Below are 20296 nucleotides of genomic sequence, written 5' to 3' on the forward strand. Positions count from 1 at the left end.
ATGGCACTACAACACTTCACGATGATCCGGGCGAAGGGCTAAGGATGTAAATGACGACAAAGGCAGCGGCTCATTCTTGCAAGGAGAATGGCATTTATTTTTAACAAGAGCGGAGCCTCATATACCAGTCAGGCGGGGTGGAAAACCACCAAGGTCAGAAGCCTAAGTTCCCAGGGCCCTCTGGCAAAGGATGGGTGCATAACAGGAATTAGTATTTACAGAAAACAGGAACTTGCATGCAGGCCTTACTGGGAGGAGGGGATAAAGAGGTGTTTTGCTAGAAGCTCCTAGTCACAAGCTGGGGCAGCAGACTCCCATAGGGGAAGGGTGCAACAACTAGCAAAAAGCCTGTAGTAGATATTAACGGAAAGGCAAAGTGCCAAAGCCATTCTACTGAAGAGTGACGCGTACCTAAAGTGAGAGAGACGTGACATGATCCCGGTGAGATGGGGATCATAAGTCCAGAATGACTGAGGATGAAAGCGGAAGATGTTCTCTTACAGCTGTGATCTCTGGCTTCACATACGGTGAACAGTGACGACTAACATTGTGCAGTCAAGAACACATGTCCTCTTTGATAGGTGAAATGAGCATCTCCGTGCATGCAGAAAAGGTAAAAACATAAATTAGTACAGAAGGAGTGAGTCATGGAACTAACACGTGTTGGATTTGTAAGCTCCCCGTGTGTTATAAATATCAGCAAAACTAAGCATTAAATACGTGGAGGATCGCCAACAGGTGCAGCGCTAGTACAGTTAATACCAACAACATTACTTTGCCACACTTCCCATACTGGTTACCCAGTATTCTCTGGGGTTCCAGGTTCATATCCAAATCCCAAGCTGCATTTAGTTTTCCTGTGTTCTGGCTTCTTCTAGGCCATGAAAGTTCATGGTGTCTTTCTTAAAAGCTTACTAGATATATAGAGAGTTCAAGTCTTAATAAAACACACAACAGTTATAGCAAAACAAGAAAGCACAAACCAACACAGCTCCCCCCAATACAGAATAAACTGGAATTGTCTTTGCTGTCAAAGTTACAATGGTTGTAAAGAGTTGTTGTAATGGCTGTTCTGTTTGTTCCCTCTTCTTTATTGGGTCCAGGAGAATTCAGGGCCCAAAAGCAACCCCCGCCTTACTTACTGTGGGCTTGACATCTGGTTGTACACATCCAACTTCAGGTGTCTTATAAGAATTCGTTCTGCTGGGGTAGAGCTCATGGTTGCCTCTGAGGATTTCTGGGGTTCTTGCCTGATGGGAACGGAAAGTCAACAGGTTGAAATCAAAGCTGGGAATGATCTGAGGTGGAGACCATCTTTGTTATTCTCTTCCTGTTATTTCATTCAATAGGTTTTTCTGTTCCTGCTCTCTATTGGTCACTTAAGAAATACATAAAACTGTACCATTCACAACAGTTGACCGTGTTTACAGAGCAGTTAGACAGACTTTTAAGATAGGTAGTTATGATGAATCACCAGAAGCAAATAATTTGAAAACATGAAAGGGAAAAAAGACCACTGCAGCAAAGATGCAAAGATGAGAATTTAATATTACTAAAAGGCAACCAAAACTTTTTCACGCAGATGCACAGACTACCCTGTTTTTTTTTCAAATCAAAATTACAAAGGACCCCATCACAAGTGGAAATATCCAACCCCCTTAAAAACTCAAATGAATACCTATCTGCTATCTATAAAACAGTTGTCACTTTGGATGGCTGTGACAAATGTTTGCAGAAGAGTTCATCAGGACGCCTTCCTTCTGGAGGTGGGCAAACCCAAGAGTAAGGTGCTGGCATCCTTGGTGTCCAGTGAGGGCCTGTGGTAGACAACCATCTTCTCGCTGTACCTCTGAGTAGCATGAAATCTGAGAGTGAGAGAATGTTCTCTCCTGTCATCTTTATAAGGACTCTAAGCACATCTTAAAGGACCCCATCTTTGTGACCAGATTGAATCCCAACGAGCCTGCTTCTGGGGTACCATTGCATTGGGAACCCGGCTGTGATGAGTTTCCAGAAGATTAGTCCATCGTAGCCGTGTACTAGAGGCCACGGAAGCTAGTAGTACAGTATCAGAGCTTTAGGAGCTGGCAGTTAGTGCAGATGACCAGAGATGGCAAATAAACGGTGATTCCTACACAATACAGGTGGGGGCAAAGTACCATGGGGGTTTAAAAGAAGGGAGCTCTCAGTTTAAAAACAGCAACAGCAACAGCAAGAGGTGTCTTGTACAAAAGGATGTATTGTATTTGAAGTGGGTCTTTGACTTTGGGAAGGATTGCAGTGCTATTATTTGAGAGAAAGACAACATGGAACAGAGCTTGGGTGGAGGGGTTTTTATTGGGGGAAATTGAATGGGAAATGAGGGATAGGAGAGGGGAGACCAGCCTCAGGGGACAGGAGTGGCAGAAGAGGAGAGGAGAGGAGAGGAAAGAGAAGGGGAGGGGAGGGGAGGGGAGGAGAGGAGAGGAGAGAGGAGGGGAGGGGAGGGGAGGAGAGGAGAGGAGAGAGGAAGAGAAGAGAAAGAGAGACAGGGGGACAGGCAGAGAAGCAGAGAAAGAGAGGGGATGGGAGGTGGGCGGGGCCCTTTAAAAGGGAACACAGTGAATGTGCACAGGTGGTGCTCTCAGTGGCTGCAGCTGAGGGCGCATCCTGTCAGAACCCCAAGGGTAGGCTGGTACAGATGCTGGAATACTGACAGTTACAGGTAAGCACCGTGGCAGCTGTAACTGGAAGTCAGGCATAGATCTCTGCAGTGAAACCCAGGAACGTCTCAAGAGAGAGACTTCACATTGGCTCAGGGCTGAGGGGGATGGGCGTAAACACTAAACCCAGAATGGAGCAGGACTGGGAGGAAGAGAAGAACCGAGGATGGACAGAGCTGGGTAGGAGGAGAAATGGGCATGATAGCCCATCCTTCTCCCTCATCTGTATCATCTGGGTTTCTACCAAGGTGTATATGTGCCAGTGCCAACATTGTAACTGTGAGTGGGTTTCCTGTGGGAACTTAAGAAAGAGGCGTTAGTGAATCGGGAATGGGACTACAGATAAGAGAGGTGCTGAATGGCCTGATCACAACTAGTAATTCTCAATGGTGGGCAGGGCCCCAAATCAAACTACTTCCAATCCATTCCCACCTTTCCTAAATTGCTTGTGGTCCAAGACATGGTTGGATTCTAGTACCTGCTTCAGCATTAGGTCATTTGGAATCCTCCTGATTCTCATGGGAGACTTGAACCTTTGGTTTGACCATTTGTGGCAGATGTGGGTGCTTTTGGATCCAAATGAAATAATTTTGAGCATCGATTTTTTTTTTGCACAGAACTTCTCCAAGCAAAGCTCAAAATAGCATCTTGTTTTCAAAAAACATGTTCCGCTGTCTACGCTGTCCTTGCCATGTTTGTTACTGTTTCATCCCAAGATAGGCTCTCTGTCTAAAGTGTGAGGAATCTTGTGGTTGTGACCTCTGTTTTAGGTTCAGGATCCCAGACCGTGTTGACAAACTCAGTGGTATGAATGGCTCATAGCCAGGCACTTCACATGCAGTAAGACTAAGACAAAGCTCAGGTTCGTCATGGGTGTGTGGGGAGGAGGGTCCTGTAAGGAAGTTAAGTGGTGAGGGAGAGAGACTGGATTAGCTGGAGCCACACTAGCATTGCTGGATCCGTAACCTCTGGTGTTGGCAGGATTTCTAACCTTCATTTTACAAGCAAGATCCTGAGTGATCACCTGGCTTGTGCAATGCCACCTTGCTTGTGAGTGTTAAGTCAAGGACCGAAATTCACTTTTGACTTCAGACCCTACCTTTGTTTCCATTAAATTCCCCTTTTCTCCATACTACGTGTCCTGTCACCTAGTGGCAATTCATTATGTGTGATAGCGCCTGTACCGGTTCTGTGTTAATTGCAAAGTGCCAGACAACAGTTACTGTTGTTATAGCTGATAGAAGTGGGGCGTCCTTTATGGTTCCTAAGGACCAATCAATAAACTACTGATGAGCATAGTTATGTACCTAATCTTGTTCACGTGTAATTTAACTTCTCAAACATATATTTGAAATATCTTTTTATAATTAATGCATTGCTCCCACTGAAGCATTAATCATGCCATTTCTGCATTTTAAATTAAGACAGAGTACCGTTGGTGTTTGAAAACTCACCGTATGGTTTTGCTTGGGAAGTGCGTGTATGCATAGTCTCTAATAAAAACTAAGTAGGACTGCTACAGTTTCTATATTTTACACCCTCCTAAATCCCAGATCCATAAAAGTCCAGTAGAATTTGTCTTGTAAATCAGAGTTAAGCTCACTAAAACTACTCTTCCGAGGACCCAGAACAAATTCTTCAAGAATGAGTCATAACAAATACCTTTGTTGTTTTTTCAAACAACGACTTTAGATTAGGAAGTCCATAAGTATCTGACCTTTTCACAAATCTCTTTAGGACTTTCAGTTTAAAAGAAAGCAGGAAATGGACATAAAAGAAGTCACCTAGCTTGAGAGCAGTTAAAATGAAAGAACAGATGGGGCGTGTCCCCAAAGGTCCCAAGACCATTTCCTTTTCCTTCTAGAACTTCTGTGTTACTGGTCTTAGTTAGATGATGGGGAATGTCTTTCTGTATGCTGTGGACAGCTGTAGATGAAGGAGCAAGTCACAGCCACACCTCACCTCCTTAGCATCTCAGCAGACAAGAGAGCTGGTTCCTGTTTCTCCCCACTTATATCCTCTCTCTGCCCAGCAATCTCACTTCCTGTCTGTGCCCAACCATCTCACTTCCTGTCTATCTGTACAGACCTCCAGACCTCTATGGTTAGGCAGTGGCAAGCTCCATTCTCTGACCTTCAGACAGGCTTTATTTGTACAAGCCAGATATCAGCATAGTTAGGCCCACGTGTTAGTAAGAAGCAACGTAGAAGAGGCAAATATGTTGGCCATCCAGTCAAATAGCGCCTGGTTTATATTTAAGGTGGGGGCCAGTGAGATGGCAGTAGAAGCACTTGCCGTGCAAACCTGACCTTCTAAGTTCAACGTCCGGACCCACAGTAGGAGAGAACCCATTGCTAAAAATAAGTTGCCCCTGAGCCTTCCTCCCAGCCCTTTTGGAACTAGTTCTCACCCATGGTTGTTTGAACCATGCATGTAAAACTCACGTTGTATCTGTAAATAGAACTCAAAACAACTTTTGGTTCTTGCCTGCTAGCATCTTGGAAATGCTGAGTTTGGCAAACCAGTGACTCGTACCTTAGATTCAGGGAAGCAGCTCATTCTCGGGAGTTTTATGAGCTACAGAAACAGTTGGTGCCCGAGAAGGCTGGCAAAGCTGGGTGAGAGCTCCAAGCACCAGCAGCACCTAGAGGGCCCAGGAAGGGAGCGGAACGTCGAAGGCAGCTAAGGAAATGGGGCTAAGATGCCAGCTAAGCCCGGTGCTGTGGCTCCGTGCATTGGCCACCGGCAGCGCACATCACCCTAATTCATCTTGATCAGTGTGCAAGCTTTTCCCAAGCTAAGGTCAAAGGTGAAGGCTTATGGGAAATAGCTTGTCTGAGATCACAGTCTGGAATAGATGGAATAAGGACTGAAGTCTGTCTTCTGTGCAAGAGCTATATTCTGACACACTGAGCAGCTTATCTTCCCAGGAACCATATATATGTATATATATATATATATATATATATATAGAGAGAGAGAGAGAGAGAGAGAGAGAGAGAGAGAGAGACACTTGGAGACCGCCATGAATAGCATAACCAAATATCCTCAAGAGAAACAAGGTTGCATGAAAAACCCAAATAATTAAACGTCCTGGAGTAAGTGCTTGATGACGCATCCAAAGACAGAAGACACAGAACTCAGCAACTCCAAGGAATTATACGGGCAGAACTTCTTAGACATAAAATTATTGTAAAGAACTTTACAAATTCATAAAATGATGGTTTTCTGCCAAGGACTTTTTTTAAGGAAAATTACACATGCATATATTTGCATAATATAATCATAAATTTATTGTTTTTAGGAAATTTCCAGTGTGATTGACATGCATTGGTTTTTTTTTATTTTTAATTCTCATTGTCTTCGATAAAATGATCATGTGTTGCTGCACACCATTAGATTCATCTTAAATGTTTCAAAACTGTTGTGCAGATAGCAAACACCAAAACAACTATATTTCTCATTATTTGACTCGAGGCCAAGGTGAAGAGGGAAATATGTATGTATGAACTATGTGTATTATTTTTCTGGGTTTTGTGCTGATGTGTTATTTCATTGTTATGTGATCAAGATTCCCATGAAAGGATAAAGCAAATATTATATTAACACCCAAGGAAAGGGAGGAACTCTGTAGAAATTATATAATTTGGGCCTGAAACTGAAGTGTTCACATTCAAATGAACAGCTACTGTCTTTCTGTAGAGGGCTGAGCTGACTTTTTTTTAACAGCAGTGAGTGAATTTCTTGGGATGGGTGCTTAATGATAAGCTGATGCTACCTTAGCCGGGATTCCCTTAAGAGAGCAAACAGTAATTCAGGGATTTAAGCAAGAAATAACTTCAGACAGGGGATGATATGCCCCCCAGAGCTATAGAAGAGGCTGGTAATGGAGGGCAGAGACAACTGTTGTGGATGTCAAAAGACCGATAAATGCCAGCTGCCACCGCACTGACGAGGAAGATTGGCACAGGCTTCAGGGAACCCTCCAAAGATTTTCTCTCTGCACCTGTTCAGACATGGCCCTCAATAGAGGAAGGTAGTGGTTCCCTGTGGACTCCTTTCAAACGCCTTTGGAGTCTCTTCCCTTGGTGGAATCTAAAGGCAAACTTTGCTTACAGAATAGAAAAATGCGGAGTTCCAACTTCTAAACCAGCTAGGTCATTTTGCATATATTCAGTGATGCGCTTACGCCCATTGTCATGCTATGCAGAGGACACTGGATCACTCCTGGGCTGTATGTGTCACGGTTCATTTTTCTCAATGGCACCGGCTTGAGCGATGTTGAAAGAACTGGCATTCTAAGTGTTTGCTTGCCCATTCTTATCCTGCCTCTTACTTGCAGAAAGGAAAATCTTCTCTGAGTGGCTTACAGGGTGATATTCTTAACAAAACATAGATCGGAGGGGAAACAGATCGGGGAAACACACAAATGAAAAGCAAGTTCCCTAGCAACCAGCCATGTGGGCAGCCTTCAGTGGTCCACTGCCTGTGTGAGCATTTCCCCCATCACCCTGTTAAAAGGCAAAACAGACAAGAATATTTCAAGATTTTTCCATTAGCATAGCTTCAGAAGATAAAAGATTAATCCTCATTATTGAAATGTTCCTTAAGAGGTAGCTGAATAATTTCTATTGGAAATCAATTAAACATGTGGACATACTACCAGTGGAAGATGTCAGTAAGAAAGAAAAGCACTGCTCACCTAGGGATATCACGTGACTTTTGATTGCCATGCACCCACATAAATCTATTTTGTTTTCCTCTAGAGGTCAAAATAATGAAAACAATTGTTAAGTCTTAAATTCATCACGGGAGATTGTCTGAAGGGTTTTAGGTAACAAATTTTCTGTTTCACACAAGATCTAAACAGCTATTAACTCAACATGTTTCTATACAAAAATTATTCATGAAATATTAGCCTTTAAAAAAACAAATCTAAAATTCAGTAGATCTGTTATTTTTATTGGATATTTCCAAGGAGGTCGTGATTTCTTTTTAAAATTATTTTGTTACATTTATTAATTTGTATGTGTGTGTGTGTGTGTGCGCGCGTGCGCGTACCACACACACTCACCCCTTTGCATGCACACGTGTCCACGCACATGCCTTGAAGCATGCGTGGAAGTCACAGGGTTGCTTGCAGGAGTCACTTCTCTCCTATCGTGTGGCTCCCAGGGACGAAACACATGTCATACTTCGCAGCAAGAGTCGCTTCCGGTTGAGCCATCTCACAAGCCTGGAAGTTCCTTCTCTGTATGGTTCAATGACATAACACCTATAGCAGTGGTTCCCAACCTGGAGGGCCGTGACCCCCTCCGAGGTCAAACAGCCCTTTCATAGGAGTTGCCCAAGACCACTGGAAAACACGAGGGTCTACATCACGATTCAAACAGTAAACAGAAACAGAAAGATTACAGTCAGGAAGCAGCAATGGGAATAATTTTACGGTTGGGGCCAACACAGCTTGAGGAATTATAATAAAGGGATGTGGCGTTGGGAAGGTTGCCAGCCACTGCCGAGAGCAATATTTTGACTGTCCTCTTTGTCCCTTGATGGCCAGTCTGACCTTCTTCCTGTGGGCTCTTGTAAAGAATGCTGCTATCAAAACAGATATGCAAATAACTGTGTCTCTCCTTCAGTTCTTTTGGAGAATCCTTCAGGTTTTGAAGCGCTACCACACTCTCTCACGGACATGCACCAGAACTCCACGTTCTTTTCATACCCTTGCCAACACTTCCTTCCATATGTTGCCGCTCCACCAGTATTAGGGCTCCTATGTGCATTAAATAGTATGAATCAGGTTTTGCTTTTTAAAAATATAATATCCCTGTTAATTCCTGGAGAATTTTATGTATGCACACACTGTGTTTTACCTTGAGGAGGTCCTTGGCTAATACGTATGTATGTATGTATGTATCCATGTATGTATATATGTTATGTTTGTTGTTGCAACAAACAAATTAAGGGAAGAAGGTTTTATATGAGATTCCACTTTGAGAAGGGTGGACAGTCACAGTGGGGAAGGTATGATGTTACAGGAATTTTGTTTACGTTGTCGTCTGTTGCCCAATTGGGTAGAGCATTTGGTTCTAGAGGCACGGTTCACATTAAGCTAGCAGGAGAGGATCACAGAGTCCTTGGTAGACTCCAGACTAGAGAAAGAGTGCCCTTCCCCAGAAGAGGAGGCAGGACTGGTAGGGCGTGTGACCCTTTTAGAGCCTGGAGGAGAATGGTGTTGGGTGTGTCCTGGTGGTGAGGTGACTGTCTCAGGTTCTTATATACCTACCCCATGGTTGTTTGTTTTGGTTTTATTCACTTCTCGAGAGACAGGGTTTCTCTGTAGCTTTGGAGCCTGGTAGACCAGGCTGGCCTTGAACTCACTGAGATCTCCCTGCCTCTGCCTCCCGAGTGCTGAGATTAAATTATAGAACACGGGAAAAGAAATCACCACAGCACGGCAGCAGGAGTGTAAATCATCTGATCTCACAGTGTCTGTAGTGAGGCAGAAAACTGACCTAACAGACTGCAAAGGCCCACCCCCCTCCGCTCAGTTTCCTCCAGCGAGGTTCCCAGAAAGTTTCGTAAGCATTCAGAACAGACCAACTGGGTGCCCATGTTTCAAACACGTGAGTCTGTGGGGATGTGTGACATCCATTACACAGCCGCTACGATCTAGTTAAACCTCACTCGTTCCGTAACCAAACTCCAGTCCAGAGAATTAAGACAGTTCCTGACTCTACTCCAGTGTTCCTTGCAGAAAATCAGAATGTTCTGGAAAGCATGCAAGATAGGCAAACCAGAAACTTTCCTCTTTACTTCATCCACGCCCTTCCCTTGCTTTATGGCTAAATATTTGCAACCCCTCGATACACAGAAATAGATAAACAACAAGAGAAATGTAAATCTATAAGTGAAAGACCTATAGAACATTGCATTATATAAAAGGTTCAATGGAAATGAGTGGTTATTCTTTTCACAAATAGTGCAGGAAAGTAGACTAACATCACTTGGATTTCTCTCACTCAGTAATGGGTAAACAATGGTAAACAGCCGAAGATCTGCTAATGTGCAATAGTTTGGAGGAATTGGCTGTGTGTGACAGTGCCAGATCTATTAGAGGAATAAGTATTGACTATTACTGTGTTATTTTCTATTCATATGAAGTGATTTTTTTTGGACTTGATTTTTAGAGTTCTCAAAATATTTGAGGATTCAGAGGTAATAGAGTCTGTAAGTGTTTGAAAATGTGCCTAAAACCAGTGGCAGAAAACGAGTTGCTTGTCTAAACACTCAGTCGCGGAATCCACCCCCCCCACTTGCTACAGTTGACCACAATACGAAAATAGTCGCCGCACATCTGCGAATGTCTTAAAGTAGAGTATAGCAGTTATTCTATTGTCAGGCATGATTAAAACATCCTCAGTACCTCAAAGACGTGGCCACTGGAAACAACAGCAACAGCACTGTAAATCTAAGCCACAGGAATTGGGACAGCCTGCATAGAAACAAAGGAGATTTATCTTGAAGCCAAGGAAATTCTAATGTCACAAATCTGGCTGCAAAATCCCCCATCTTGCTCCTGTTATAAAGCCCCCTTTTCCCATTACGTCCATCTTTACCTAGACCATAAACTCCAAACAAAAAAGGTCAAAAGCTTGGTTTCTTGATAAATAACCAGTTCTGCAGGGATTTATTCATCCATAGATACTGTAGGGTCCAAGGAAACACTGAAGGAAGACCCCAGACTCAAATAGTTTGTAAGACGAAAGAGCGTTTATTATACCACACGCTTGTGGGGTCGTTTGCCTGTACAAAACGGCAGTGAATCCTGAGAGGAGCCTCTTGCCTCCATTTAAAGGGGAGTTTCAGGAGTTATTATATCATCTCAAACTTAATTGGTCAAGCAAGCATCAGTTACGTTAGCATGTTTCTAATTGGCTGAGGTTTAGTCTTATCATTTTTTGACATATCTGCATAAGCTTGACTGCCACTCAGAAGGGAACTCTGGGTTTGTCCTTGAGACACTATGAGACTGACTTAGGCCCTCTGATTCTTTTCTTCCTTGACCCTGAATGTAGGGGGACAGTGGATAACAGACTCTTTGTTGGGAAGGCCACCTGTGTGTCCTTCTCTAAGAACTGAGACCTAAATTCAGTTGGAAAAGTGGGAGAGTTTAACCCTCCAATACATGGGGACACACAATAAGTTTTACATGGGAACAAACAATAAGTCGCTGGTCAGTCAATGACTGGTAGACACCGTTTCTGAGCAAACACATGTGAGCCCAATTGTGAGAGTCCTAAGTTTCAAAACCTCTGGAGTTTTATTTCTGCACTGGACACCAAGAGTTCTTCTTAGAAGTACCCATCATCCCCGTTTTTAAAATGATCTCATCACTGTTTCATTCCATCCTGTCTCTTGCAATAAAACTCCATAGACTGGTTCCTTATGAAAATCAGACATCTACCACTCAAAGTTCTAGAAAATGAGAAGACCAAGATCAAGGTGATGGCCAATTTTTGTTTTGTCAAAGTTTGCTTCTTAACTCAGGAACAGCTCTTTTCTTCCTTCCGTGCGGAAGAGGGGGAGGAACCCCAGGAAACCTCTTAGTTATAAACACTGTTTTCATTCAAAAATAGTCTTCACTCAACTTAGCTACCATCCAATAGCGTCATAGCCCATCTCTCTGGAGATCATAGCACAAGGCCTGACCCTCAATGGTGTAGCTATTGTTAGGGCAAAAACATCATCTGTTGCTCATCTATGTAATCAATATAGCATATCAACTATATGATTTCTGGCTTTGGGCAATAGCACCTCAATTTAGAACGATGAGGCCAAACCCAAGTTCAGTATTAATAGAAGATGAGAGTGAAACTCCTGTGATTTTAATGTAGTTAAACTTTTAAGTATGTTTCATCTAGGATAATGTTCTTATTTTCAAGATGACTAAGGGAATTTTGTATAATAAGCAAATACTTGTGCCGGGGGACTGTTGTGCCCAAATTCTGAGCTCCCAAATCACCAAGAGGCCCATTTCGATGCAAAAGCAGAGTCTTTTATTGCAGTTGTTTGACGAGATAACCCCATTAGCTCAGGCCTTTCATCCATCCACCGTAGTGGATGGCTGGAGAAAGACCCCGAGAAACCACAAAGCAGGCATCTTATAGGGCAGCGTGAGGGGAGTGTCTAGGGGTACGCAACAGTCTCAGGATTGGTGTGCTTCCAGGCTTGGACGACCTGCCCTGTATTGATTGGTCAACTGGTTGCTATGGCCCTTACGCCCTCCCAGGACGGTTGCTATGCTCTGCATGTCACTGTTGTGCACTTGTCCATAAAGCACACCCAGAGCCGTAAAGCACAGCCCCGCCAGCTAACTTCTGATTGGTTCCTTGTCACAAGGAGGGCATCTGACCTTAGTGACCAGGACATGAGGCGCAAGGTCATGCAAGCACATGTTAGTCTGTGACGGCTGCTAAAATGGCTGAAGGGGGCTGGTCCCTTCAGGGACAAGTAGGGTTTGTCTATCTCTAAGAGTCTCTTGGCCCGCTTGGGTAATAGTGACTGTCTCTCATTGTGTTTGCCTCTACCAAGTCCATGGCTAAAATCTATAGGAAGAGTTGCGCCTGAGGTTAAAATCAGTTGGTATTTCTTAAAAAAAAAAAAAAAAACAGGTTTGTTCTAAGTAGTTCAGATTCTGTGATTAAGAAAGTACATTTTGTTCTTGTCCCTCAATTTCTATGAGTGTTCTTTGTTGACAGATGTGTTTTCTATTTTTAGGCAGAAATATGTGAATCTCAGTCTCACTCTTAGAACATTTAGAAATCAAAGTTGAATTAAATATATTCCAGCCTTCTGAAAGTCCATGAGGATTTCAGAAACATTAAATATTAAGCTCCTCAAAAAAAGGAGATCATTGTGTACATTTGACTACTTATTAGCCAGATACATTTCTGAAAAACTACAAAGCAGAAGTATATTAACAATCCGTTTGTTGTCTGTTTCTTCCTGAGGGAAGATTCAGTGATGTTTGCATCTGTAAAAGATAAAACAGACAACTTTTCCAGGACACAGACATGACCAGAAGTCTGGGTTTGCTTTAAGTTTCCTTTAATAATCATGATGATAAATTCTTGATTTACTTAAATCCCCAGTTTCTATTGTCCTGAGGAAGATAAAACAATGAGTCAACTTGGTAAGCCAATGAGTTTTGGGGGGATTACTTAAAAGAGCAGAAATGGCGGCAAGTCAGCTGTGTCCCCAAAGCCCACCCCAGCGTGAGTGACAGCTCACTAAACTGCAAATCTGGAGCACATGAAACAACCTGGGGGCAGCTTACCAAATACAAAGTGTCCTTTCCTGGTGGCTCAGTCGGACTTACTGTCCTCCAGGCATTTTAGCTGGTTTCTGATTTTTTTCTGCCTACTTGGCTGGTGTTGGTCTCCTCTAGATTGCTTGGCTGGTTTTTCTTCCTGGGAACTGTGTGGTCTGAATCTCTCTTAGGCCCCTCAGCTTGTTCAAGCAGCATTCCTAACACTCTTGACTACTTGCCTCTATATGCTTGGGAAGAGAGAAGCCTAATGCACATTGTCAGTTCCAGGAACTTCCTGAAGCTATTTGTTTACTTCCTGTCTTACTGAGCTTCCCTGCAGGATGGAGTGTATCACCTCCCTTTGGGACATCCTTTTGCTTGACCTCCCCATAAATGTGAGCTCCTCTCCAAGCTGGAAGATTTTGTCCTTGGAGTAAAAGGTCATACAACACTGTGCCCGTTCCTCCAGCTTTGAGGTTGTGCCCTGTCGACCATAATGATCCTTGATCCTTGGGAGAGTTGGCCTTGAAGTCTAAAGCTCTGTTTAACTCTGATTAGGTTTGGAAACTTTGTGTCTTTATTTGTCTTTCTGTTTGCAGGGCACGGCTGGTGGTGAGCCTTGGTGTTTCGTTTTCTATAAAACACTAGGGAGAACTGTATGTCTTATCTTGATCTACATCAAGCATATCTTGGGAGCATTTCATTGACCTATGTGAACACCACCTCAGTATTAGTCAAAAGGCTTTCATTCCTGTAAGCGTTTTGTCGGGATGGGTCAGGACAGGATGGAACAGGAGTGGGTCAGGTATTCTGGCACTCGGGAGTCACAGAATACTGAGTGTTACACAGCTCAGATGTAAAGGTATCCTGGAGCTCGGGAGCCAAGGACCACCACAGGTTGCAGTAAGCTTGGCAGCTTACAGCCTTGCCTCAGAGAAAGGCTTCTCCGGTGTATCAGCTCCGCTCTAGCAGGACAGGGTCTTCCAGCTGGGGATGTTCGCCTAGTGTAGCAGTTTTGCTCCGCAGGAGGTTTCTCAGGCGAAGTTGCTACAGTTCAGCTCTGCTCCTGGAGAGCGGAGAGCGGACAGCAGGGAGCCGGGAGCAGAGTGTAACAACTCTGCTCTGCCAAGGAAGGTTTCCCGGGCAAGTGTTACAGCGCTGCTCGCTCTGCTTGCTCTGCTCTGCTCTGCCCAGGGTCGCCTCTGCTCTGTCGCCGCCGCAAAAGAAGATCTTCACCCGAAGCTCATCCAAAGGTGTTTATTGGAAGACAGCTGGGCCAGCCAAGCTGAACATACACAGGGTTTATATAGGGATTGGGGAAGTTTTTCCAGAGTAGGGATTGGTCCGATTTCAGTGCTGAGCTGAGATTGGCTAGAGCTCTGCTCCGGGATTGGTTACTTTTTTACACAGGATTAGGGTCAGATTTGGCTCTGGTTTCAGGGCCAAAGTGTGTTTCTTTCTCTGGTCCTTTTTAGGCTTTTGCCTCCAATTTTAGGGCCAGGGTACATTTCTTTCACTGACTCTGATTCCAGGGACAAAGTGTGTTCCCTTGGCACTGGTTTTAGGGTCAGGGTACATTTCTTTGGTTCTGGTTGCAGGGCCAAAGTGTGTTTCTTTGGCTCTGCTCAGGGTGTGTTTCTTTGACTGGTCCCTTTTCCCTACAATTCCACTGTGGGGAGATAGATGAGTGTCCACCTGACCTACCTGGTATTTTATATTTTGCTTTGCCTTTTGACTCACCCATGTAACTGCAGGCATGTAGGGATTTGTAATGAAGGTGAATGGTTAACACCGAGATTCTTTTGTTTCTTAATTTCCCATGCAAGAATGCTTGGAGGTAGTGTACAAATAAGAGTCAACTATTAGTGTCTTTCTGTAGATATCATTAGAGACAAATCTATGGGACCCTCTCTGCCCATGCAAATCCTGAGGGTGTCTGGCCGGTTTATACCTGCTTCTTCATTAAGAGCTCATTAGATGACACCCCTGCTGAGGCAGTGCTGGCCGCTTCCGTCAAGTGCAACCTTTTGAGCTCCTCCTTCTCTCTGATCTCCAGTGATTGATGGGCCTCTGATCTTCCCGGGGAGAGTGCTTGGCAGTATCCCTTGATTGCATTGGATGCTTACAAAGGTCACATGACCTCCACCTTGCTTTATCTCAGGAACTGTTCTTCACAGAGGAACCTGTGCTGTGGTGTTCCCTTTCTGTAGGAGCCTCCTGCAAATTATTCTTACTGCAGGCATTTACCGAGTAGCACAGCTATAATTAGGCTCCCCTACGATGTCATTTTAGAGCAACAACAGATCTGATGAGAGATATTTACAAAAGATAATCTTGGCAACTCCATCCTTATTGTTCTGTCATTTAAAGTGAAAAATTTCTAAGATTATTTTTTCTTCATATATCAAAGACATTCGAGTTTTCCACATCCAATAAAATCATTTTCTATTTAAAGCAATGTGATAATAACTATAAAATAATAAAATAATACTTGCTGGTGTCATGAAGTTGTCTAAGCCTGCCATTACCACCATCTGTGCAGAAATTAATTCTGCTTCTATGAACTATGTCTTACTAAATTTCTGCCTATGTGCCATTCTGCATTTTATTAATACCTATATCTCTATTAGGCAAAACAACTGATGAATATGTAGTGTTTAATTTGCATACAACTTGGGAAATAGCTGATACCCACCATTGGTCTATCTAATAATGATAGATGTGAGTTAAATAAATCCTGAGGCCCAAACAGTCTGGAAAGCTTTCCCTTCCCAGTAGAGTCGTTTGTCTTGTAACGTTTGAGAATTAGAATTTTGCTGAAGGGTATCTGACATTCTAAAACAAATGTCTGAGTAAATGCCCTCAGAAAGTGAGGATTTGCTTCATGAAGGTATTTGACGTTAGCAGGTATTGGATATAATGGAGTTTAATGTGAGGGTACTTCATCATACTGTGCGTAAAATGAACATGATGTAGTAAATAGATGGACACGGTGTAATAAATAGATGAACATGATGTAATGGATGGATGAACATGATGTAATAGATGGATGAACATGATGTACTTCATGAGTCTTGTGGTCAGTGTGTTTCTCCAAATGTTTGCAAAGTGACCCTTTTCCAAATGTCCCATGTAATGGGACTTGAAAACTCTCTAGCGTGTGCTTAGTACTATGTGTAATTATGGCCTTAACCACATACTCTTGTTTTGAAGTAAAGCTCTTCTGCAGGCTAGGAGTTGACTGTAGTAACACTAATGAATTAGGAGATTCGTAGGACAGATCACATACCTCAGACTAATAATATATTTGAGTGTTGCACTGGCCCATTTAGCAAGACATTGGATGCTGACATAGTACGATAATCTCCTGGCTCTAGGCTCATCTTCATTATCATGTATTTGAGTCTAAGACATATATATATATATATATATATGTGTGTGTGTGTGTGTGTGTGTGTATGTGTGTGTGTATATATATGTATATATATACATCCTTTAGCTTATTAAAAGGATCCACTCATTGATAAACACCTCCCTTTGACACTCTGTAGTTGTGTGTGTGTGTGTGTGTGTGTGTGTGTGTGTGTGTCTTCAAAGGCTAAAACAGAAAAGAACCTAGGCATGCACCACTCGTAAGACTGGATTGTTACCCCCACTGAGCTGAGAACAATATCTGTCTGTGATGTTAAGACTTCAGTGGCTTCCCAGCGCTGAAGACTGTGACAGGAAGTCTCTGAGGAAGAAGGTGAAGTTGGAGGTTGAAATGTGCTGCTCGATTAGTAGGAAACGCCCGAGAAACTGTTGATAAAACTTGGGAAATCCATAGAGCAAGAAGTGCAGAGCTGCCTGTTCGTTGATTATCAGCGCAGTTTTTGCCGCTAAGGGAAATGTGCCGTGTCCATTTGCAAATTAGTTCTGCCCAACGGTGGGCTCACAAAGGAGGGAAACTGAGCCATGGACGTTGCCTTAATTCAGCAACAAGAAGACTATCAATTGACGTGGCGGAAGATCTCCAAAGACAGGAACCTCTAAGCGTTGCAGAAAACTTGCGTTTCCCCGTTTCTCTGCTAACTCTGTTGTCCCAGTGGATACCAGCGGCACCAGCAGTGTGTGAGAACTCTACCAAACAAAGCATTAAACATGGGCCCTTGCTTAGGACCTGCCACCAGCCAGCGTGGTGGTGAACACTGTGAAACCGAGAAGAGTGAAGGGAAACAGACTTGTCGCGTCCCTCGATGGTGGCACAGTTGGGGAGTCTGATCAGAAAGAAGAAAGTGTCACCCGCCAGCTTTATCCAGTTCTTCTACTAAACCCTGTTTTGATAGTTTCAGAATAAAAACTAAGATTGTGGTGAGGGGACTGAAGAGATGCCTTGATGGCTAAAAGCACTGGCTGCTTTCCCAGAGGACCAGGGTTCAATTCCCAGCTTTTACACATTAGCTAAACTACTGCCTATAACTCCAGTGAATATGATGCCCTCTTCTGGCCTCTATGGGTACTGCATGCCTGTGGGGCACACAGACACACAGACAAAACACCCACATACACATAAGAAAATAAATAAACTTCTGAAGAAGGACTATGGTGAGAAGCCAGCCTGCCAGGATAAGCTTGTGTTTGGACCCTGCATCTGCCTCGGTTAACTATGTGGGCTGGGCAAAACATTTAAAACCACGTGGTCATATTACTTCAGCTCTAAAGAAAGATGGATAGACGCAATTTATAAATTTTTATAATTAGAGGAGATCATGCACAGAAATCTAAGCATACCGGGGAGTCAGATGTCCTTAAAACACAAAGGCTACAAGAAAACTCAAACACACTTCAGCAAAAGCCGAGAGAAGCCCACAGTTACACAAGCAGAGCGTGGAGAGCCAAGCCTGCCTTTTACGTAACCTGCCCAGCCTACTTATGTAAGGGCTCTGCCAGTGTCGCGGCAAACTGGATTTTCTGCCTCTGCGCTTCTCCACGGAATGCTCTTTCTAGCTCACTGTCTCCTAACAGCTAGGCTGATCTTTCCTTCCATAGCTCCAGGCCAAGACTTGTTCTCATCATCCAGGGACGAGCAATTCCCTTCCCTCATTAGTGTTGTAACCTTGAAGGTATGTCTGAGCAAACACCCACCTGCAGGTTTTTCTGCTTGTGAACTCTTACATGAGGGCCATTCCTGCTTTTCTTTTCACACCGATTGCACGCACTCGGATCCCCTTTTCCCCCTTAGTGTTTTCTCTAACTGTAGTAAATGAGACCTTTCCTGTATTGAGCTTTTTCAATTGATTAAAATTCCCCTCTTTTTCTAATAAAGGAGTCATGACCCATTACCCAAAAAACAGATCGGTAGAATTTAAAGGAACCTACCCTCTTTGTGATACTAAAAAGCCCCTTTGGTTTCTTAAATGTCCTCATGTGGTAGCTGGAGCATTAGAAACAGTACCCTGCACAGGTGTGAGTTAATGCTTCTTTAGAATGAGGTTTAAATTACATAAACCGCAGAATTAAGGGTTCTGTTGTCCACCTAGGCTGTGGATCTCACTGAAGTTTCTGCTGAAGTTCAGAGCTGACAGCCAACTCAAGCAAGCAGTGTCGCCTAGACAGGTCTATCTGAGCCGCATCTAAGAAGTAATAGAAGGCATTGTATTCAAGTGGGCATCTAAGAAGTAATAGAAGGCATTGTATTCAAGTGACCAGTCCCCGTTTTTTGCAGCCATGGCAGGCTACCATGTGCTTGCATGACCTTGCAAGCTCCTGTCCTGGTCACTAGGAGGTCAGATGCCCTCCTCGTGGCAAGGAACCAATCAGAAGTTAGCTGGCGGGGCTGTGCTTTAAGGCTCTGGGTGTGCTTTACAGAGCAGTGCAAACAGTGACGTACAGAGCATAGCAACCGTCCTGGGAGGGCCTATGGGCCATAGCAACCAGTTGACCAATCAACACAGGGCAGGTTGTCTTCTTTGGCGGGGGGGGACAACTTGGTTGCAAAGCAACGCCTCAGAGAAAGAGAGCAAACCTTCCCCTAGATCCTACACGATGAATGCATCGCATGGACCCTTTGGCGCCAAAATGCATTTTGAGGCTCAGTATTTACTTGCCATCTCCAGCCAACTGAGGAAAACCTTAGCATGCAGCTAGACAAGTTTTTCAAGTCCCAAGAGAGAGCAGCTGGCCGAGTAGTGTTCAGCTCCCATTCATGCTACTGTCAAAACCATCTCTTCAGAAGTTGAATCTTCGTTCTGTTTCTTTGAGAGGCATGAATATGTATTATTAAGGAAGAAAAAAAAACACTAAGGGATGATTTGAAGATACTTTTTTAAAAAGATTTATTTATTTATTGTGATCACAACATCTTGCTTCCATTATGTTTGCACACCAGAAGAGGGCACCTGATCTCATTACAGATGGTTGTGAGCCACCATGTGGTTGCTGGGAATTGAACTCAGGACCTCTGGAAGGGCAGTCAGTGCTCTTAACCACTGAGCCATCTCTCCAGCCCAATTTGAGGATACTTAACTAGTAAGTTGGAATGAAAGTTGAACACACATCAGTAATCTGACATACCTGTTACTATGGTTATTAACCCTTAATGACATTTGTTTTTAATTCAGTTGTGTTTATTTACTTATTTAGTCTATTGTTCTTGTTTTATTCTGTTTTAGAAAGGGTCCCATGTAGCTCAGGCTGGTCTCAGATTCACTGTCCAGGTGGGGATGAGCCCGATCCTCCTGCCTCAGCCTCCTGTGCTGTGTGAGCATGCCAAGTTTTACCCACAATGGTTTGCTATCTGATCTAACCAGCTTTCCACCGGATAAGTCTGGGGTTTCTTGTTGTTTTAGCTTTGATTTTGTTTGTTTTTTGTTTTGGTTTTGGTTTTTACCATTTTGTACTTCATTTTCCTTGTGTGGACATTTGAGATGTCAATCACTTTATGGGATGGCTCTGAAACTTGTGTGACGTATTTACATATAATTTCACAATGCTGTTTTTGTTAATTATTTGGAAATGTCATCCATTTGCACAATGTATCTTGGCCCAATCCCCATGAAACTTCCCCAGGGATTCCCTACACATTTCATATGTCCCTCCCAACTTCCTGCCCTTATTTATTTACTTTCTTTTTAACCAGCTGAATCCAATCACCACTACTCATATGCACATGGGTAGGTTATATGTACTTTCTAATCCTTTCTTGAAGAGGCTACTCTAGGAGCTACATGCAGATAGCTCTTTGCATTAGTAAGCTGTTACTGCATTACATGCCCACTCCAAAGCAGGCAGCCTAAAAGACCTA

General features: G+C 43.4%; 1 protein-coding gene and 1 long non-coding RNA gene across 4 annotated transcripts in view; one reads left to right on the top strand and one right to left on the bottom strand.

The window, feature by feature from the left end:
- Oxr1 (oxidation resistance 1) overlaps nucleotides 1-20296 on the top strand; it is a 319071-nt gene that overhangs the window by 135619 nt on the left and 163156 nt on the right. The window lies entirely within an intron of this gene.
- LOC121133601 lies at nucleotides 74-4706 on the bottom strand. Its single transcript, XR_005870484.1, has 3 exons — nucleotides 4665-4706; nucleotides 1143-1250; nucleotides 74-594 (listed from the first exon to the last, which is right to left on the bottom strand). It is a non-coding gene; the product is annotated as an uncharacterized LOC121133601 (long non-coding RNA).

This window comes from Mesocricetus auratus, unplaced genomic scaffold, assembly GCF_017639785.1.
Source record: "Mesocricetus auratus isolate SY011 unplaced genomic scaffold, BCM_Maur_2.0 Super-Scaffold_100023, whole genome shotgun sequence".
NCBI lineage: Eukaryota > Metazoa > Chordata > Mammalia > Rodentia > Cricetidae > Mesocricetus > Mesocricetus auratus.